The following is a 6,437-nucleotide window of genomic DNA, read 5'->3' as shown; positions in this document are numbered from 1 at the left end:
CACACACACACATGTACGTACACACACACACACACACACAGACTCACACACACACATGTACGTACACACATACACACACACAGACTCACACACACACATGTACGTACACACATACACACACACAGACTCACAAACACACATGTACGTACAGCACACACATGTACGTACAGCACACACGCGCACATTGACTCGCACACACGCACGCAGGCACTGACACATGCACACAGACACACACACACACACACACACAAGTATACAGACAAGACACACACACACAGTTACACCTAACCCATACCACCTCCAGCACCAGCAGTGATGTGATCAGAGAGCAGGAGCACAGCTGTCTCCTCTCTGTCAGTCTGGCCTGTATGTTGACAGACAGAGCTGACCTATACTGACAGAGCTCTCCCTCCCTCCACCCTCCCTCGCTGCTAGTCTTCCCCATCACCGCCAGTCTCTCCCAACACCTTCCCCCACAGGAAGCACAGCACAGTCCCATTATAGATCAGGCAGATGTCGGTTCACGTGAGAAATCCTACACATGAGCTCCGATAACAGCCGAGGCAGGCAACCTGTCATCGTATCCGCTTCACCAGCCTCTATATGTCACACACAGAGGATGTGAAGGCCTTCAGATGTACATTAGAGAGGGGGGGGGGGGGAGGGGGGGAGAGGGGAGGGGGGAGGGGGGGGAGGGGAGGGGGGGGGCAGTGACAATGACAGATGAGAAGCCTCTTGAATTCGTCTGTGATGTACGACGAAGAAAGATTCTGTGATTCCCAAAAATAAATGAGCAAACCATCTTTTGTTCTCTTGCTTACCCTCTCTCTCTCTCTCTCTCTCTCTCTCTCTCTCTTGCTCTCTCTCTCTCTCTCTCTCTCTCTCTCTCTCTCTCTCTCTCTCTTGCTCTCTCTCTCTTTCTCTCTCTCAGGTGAAACAGCTGGAACCCTAGGCAGTAAGTTAAAGAAAGATTCTATCCTCTTCTGTAATCTTCTGTAAACCATCCACCCTCCTCTCCTCTCATCTCCTCTTCTCTTCTCTCGATTGGCCTTTGTGTTATTGTACATTGTCTGCACCGCCACTTTAAGCTTTTACTTTCACGATTCAACATACTCTCCCACCCACCAGGTATTTTCCACAGTTATGTACAGTGTCTTTGGTCTTCATGGGTTCCCGGTGTGATTCACTCCCAGGTACGACATCAGCCTCACCTCTGCCAAGCACGCTCACACCTGCCTGGGCCACTGTGACCCCGCCACCCCCTACGTCACCCCCCGCGGAGCCTGTACCGCCAGGTGGGCTGATGGGACACGTAGTCTGACAGAAGATCATAGGAAGTGTAGTGCGTAGCGCGGGGGGTAGTCGTAGCTTGGTGTGATCGTGTACGCTGTTCACAAAGCGGTGTGGTGTGAACGTTGCGAGATAACGTACAGTATACATAGAACACGTTCGTCAGAGAACATATGGCATCTGTTATGTTTTCAACTGTCAGAGAAGTGGCTACGATAGTAGCAACAGGACCAGACTTTTGTCAGTTCTGTGTGAATTGTGAAGATTTTATTTTAATTTTGACTTCTTCCTAGGATTGGTTTGTGTGTATGTGTGTGCGTGCATGTGTGCAACCAGCGTGTATGTGACCAGCGTGTGTGCGATGAACCTGAGTGTGTGTGTGACCAGAGTGCGTGTGTGTGACCGCTGTGTGTGTGTGAGTGGCATCTCCTGAGTCCACATGACCTCTGATCTCAGAGAGAGGGAACTCAGCGGAGTAGAACCACCTCTGGCCCCGCCTCCAGAACCTCTAGAACCTTCTTAGACTGTCTCTGTCCCCCAGGACCCCCCTCCCCTCTCCCACACCACCCCACAGGGGTATCTCTCTTCTCCAGATGACCTCTAAGTCCCCCCCAACAACCCCCACTTACACACACATCCCAAGGACAGGGCATGTGGTGGTCTCTTCTATTTCAGGGTCTCTCTCTGTCTCTGTCTCTCTCTCTCTCTCTGTCTGTCTCTCTCTCTCTCTCTCTCTCTCTCTCTCTCTCTCTCTCTGTCTGTCTGTCTCTCTCTCTCTGTCTCTCTCTCTCTCTCTTATACCTCAGAGAGTCTTCACAGTGGTAAGAGGACTGGTCTTTACATTAGTTTCTCTCTCTCTCTCTGACTGTAAGACATGGTCTTCACGTCAGACCCTGAACAGAGAAACGTGGCTTCAACATTGTTTCACCGTCAGAGTGGAATGTCAGGCGAATGTCACGACGGAACCTCCGCACTCAGAGAACACCCCACCTTTCCTTTAAATTCCACACCTGCTGGGATGTTAACTTGACGTAAGGAAAGGCCATCATGGAGATGTCAGACTGATCACACGTGGGATACAGTTACTCCTGTTAGGACAAGGAATCCCTCCCTCCCTAACTCCCTCGCTCATGTCGGGGCCGTAGGTAATCTATGGCCTGGCCTGACATAGTATAGGCAGATGGTCTGCATAGGTCCTGGCAGGGTGTGTTCATCCAGCATGGGCCATGCACAGCTCTGTATGTACGGTCTGTTTGAAAAGATCAAGGTCAAGTTCCTTAAAGCAAACTGATAGATATGCTCATCCTCCGTGGAACAGGCACATAGACTTCACGCACAAACCGGTATGGCAAGCAATATGTGTGTGTGTCAAAGCAGTATGCATGTGTGTGTGTGTGTGTGTGTAGATGTGCATGCTCATGGCTGGTGTGTGCGAAGCGGTGTATTTCTAATGAAGTTTTGGACAGTTGTGTGTGTGTGTGTGGCTGATAATGAGGTGTGTGTTATGTAGAGCCTGAGCAGGGTCCCTCTGGCCAGGCACTAATTACCAACCCCAGAAGAGAAGCTGCCTTAATAAACCATCAGCATGCTACACAGCAGGAGTCTCACACTGCTCAGAGACACACAGAGAGACCACTACACACACACACAGGACCACACACACACAGGACCACACACACACACACAGGACCACACACACACACACAGGACCACACACACACACACAGGACCACACACACACAACCACACACAAAGGACCACACACACACACACATGACCACACACACACACACACACATGACCACATACATACACACACAACCACACACACATGACCATACACACATGACCACACACAACCACACACACATGACCATACACACATGACCACACACACACTCACACAAACACTCACACACACGCTTACACACACACACACACACACATGCCCACCTACACACACGCATACAGTAGGACACACACGTCCAGTGTTGTGTTGTGGGGGCTCAGAGAGAGGCAGTTGCACCAGCAGAGCGTGGCGATGCATCTTATGACTGTCATTAAAACCTCTAACTGGCAGGAAGGAATCCTGATTGGTCGAGGGCAAGGTTAAAATATCTGTTGTGTTTGTGAGCGTGCGTGCGTTTGTACGGGCGTGTCTGTGTGTGCCTCTTTGCGTTTGTACGTGTGTGTGATCAAATCCCCCTGCCTGTATGAAAAAACCCCGCTTACAACGAAGCACCTGCCAGTCAGCCAATGACTGCATCCCGTACTCGCTAGCCAATCCCTGTAGACCCAGATGTTCCGAGTGACATCACATCGTTCTAACTCTTAACCCTCCAGACGCCCTCCAGACGGCGGGGGACCCTGTGGTCAGCTCCCTGACCCCCCCCTCTCCCTCCGGGCTGCCTGGAAGCTCTGACCCCCTTGGGGGCTCTGAAGTTCCAGCTGGGTCACCTGACATAGCAGCAGCCAATCAGGTGCCAGGAGAAGATCCAGGTGGGAGACCAGTACTAGCTTAGATCTGTAGTGGTTCTGGACCAGCTGAAAGGCTCGTAGGCGATGGGCATACTAGCTTCATGAGCATTCTAGCGGCCATGTTCAAATAGCACAGAAAGTTAGTGGCCAGCGCAGTAAATATTGTGTCAATGCTCCTTTAAGTGCCGGCTGTGGCAACAGACCAAACCCCGCCTACCACGCCCACCATGGCAACGGATGCCGCTAGCCCCGCCCAGGCAGACAACCCCTCTGTCACCAGCGTGCCTGTCACGGCCATAAATGCCATGGCAACGCCTGAAGGTAAGCCCAGTCTCACAGTGTCCTGTTTATACGATATATCTCCTGGATCGTTCAGTATTAGAATAGTAAATATATGGGATCTATGATGTCATGGGCAAGGTGCCCCTGGGTGTGAAGAGAGAACAGCTATAGGTCAGCATGTGGACCAGTGTCTGATGAACAAAACTATGAAAGCAGATTTCTGAGTGTTCTCCAGTGTGAATAAAGAATGAGAAGCCCACACACACACTAACGCTGTTAGTGAGCTGTCTGTCTCTCCAGACTCAAACCCTTAACCCCACTCTGACTCCCCCGCCAAGCACACTTAAAGATAAGGGTGGATTCTGTCTCTGATGATGCACTGTGATGTAACATCCTGTCACAAGATACTGTCTGAGTCTGTAGACCAGACAGCCGAGAGGCTCGTCTTTGGACAGCATCTGCCAGAGGTTACCTAGGTGATGTAGGAACCTTAGGTTACCTAGGTGATGTAGTAACCTGAGGAATACAGGATGTAGATCTGGGCCAGAGCGGGCCGGACCGGGCCAGCCAGAGCGGGCCTGGCCTGATCTAGGGTCTAATACTACAGGCCTACACACACACACACACACATTAGATGGTTATAGAGAGAGAGAGAGAGAGAGAGGGGAGGGGGGGGGGAGGTCATACAGCTCGATGCTATTTATGAATCAACTGCTGCTAAATATTTCACCAGTGGAGCGAGGGGAGGTTAGGAAAAGGGACAGAGGGGGGAGGAGGTCCAGAGAGAGGGGTTGGGGAGCTTTAGAGAGAGATGAGGAGAGAGAATGGAGAGAGATAGAAAATGTATACACAAAGAATATTTTGTACAAAATACAGAAAGACAGAGAGAGAGAGGAGGGGTTAGAGAGACAGAGAGAGAGAGAGAGAGAGAGAGTGAGAGAGAGAGATGAGTGGAGTAGAGTGGAGAGAAAAAGGGCAGAGTCAGAGTGATGGAAAGCGAAGTATACATGACACCACAACAGGAAGGAAGAGGTTGTCATTGAGCAGGTTGTCATTGAGCAGATGAGGAAGAAAGCAGAAGAGAGGAGGAGGAAGGAAGCAAAACAGGCGAGGGGAAGTCAAACAAAACAGAGGATAACTGGAGGGAGCGGAAAGGGAGAAGGAAAGGAGAATGTGGAGTTCAGAGAGATCCTCTTGTTTTCAGCTGAAACTCAGGGAACTTTAGATGCTGCAACACAAGAGATTCACAGACTCCGACTGTCTAGACTGACTGGTGAGAGGCGTCTCTGGTGTGTTGGTAAACTTCTGGTTTCTCTGTAACCATCTTCCAGTTGCTCCCTTCTTCCCTGACGCTGCGGTCGACAACACTGACTCATTCATGGCCTCCTCTGATGACATCACCGCTACATCAGATGGAGTCACTGACACTACAGACCGCCCAGTGACAGCAACTGACACAACAACAGACAGTACTAGTACAACCACTGTATTGGCTAGTACTACTACCGACATCAGTTTATCAACTGACATCAGTACATCAACTGACATCAGTATTACGGCTGACACTGACACAAGCGGTACAACCACGGTTGCAGTCACCAGAGCAACTGACACCACAGCCCTCGTAACTGCTGTGAGAACTACAGACACAGCAGCTACAGTGACAGACACAAGCAGCTCATCATCCGACTTGTCTTCCACCACCACAGACACTTCTACAGACACAGACTCCACCACAGGGACTTCCACCACAGTCGGCAGCACAGACTCAGACTCTGTCTCTCTGCTTCCTGGCGTCTCTGCGGAGTCTCCTCCAGACACAGTGACTCCACCTGCTGACGTAAGAACACCAGCGTCTGACGGACTCACCGACGCCCCTGACATCGACACTTCATCTGATGCGTTTATTCCAGTAATTGACACAGCTGCTACAGTCCCTGGTGGAGAAGCCCCAACCCCAGATGGAGAAGCCCCGCCCCCAGATGAAGAAGCCCCACCCCCAGATGGAGAAGCCCCACCCCCAGATGGAGAAGCTCCTCCCCCAGACGGAGAAGCCCCACCTCCAGATGGAGAAGCCCCACCCCCAGATGGAGAAGCTCCTCCCCCAGATGGAGAAGCCCCACCTCCAGATGGAGAAGCCCCACCCCCAGATGGAGAAGCTCCTCCCCCAGATGGAGAAGCTCCTCCCCCAGACAGAGAAGCCCCACCACCTGATGGAGAAGCGCCACCCCCTGATGGAGAAGCCCCACCCCCTGATGGAGAAGCCCCACCCCCAGATGTGGAAGCCCCACCCCCAGATGTGGAAGCCCCACCCCCAGATAGAGAAGCTCCTCCCCCTCCAGAGAGTGTAACCTCCGCATCTGATGCAGGTGGAGCTTCCTCTCTAG

The sequence above is a fragment of the Osmerus mordax genome, chromosome 28 (genome assembly GCF_038355195.1).
Source record: "Osmerus mordax isolate fOsmMor3 chromosome 28, fOsmMor3.pri, whole genome shotgun sequence".
Lineage (NCBI taxonomy): Eukaryota > Metazoa > Chordata > Actinopteri > Osmeriformes > Osmeridae > Osmerus > Osmerus mordax.
This window is presented reverse-complemented; position numbering follows the sequence as displayed.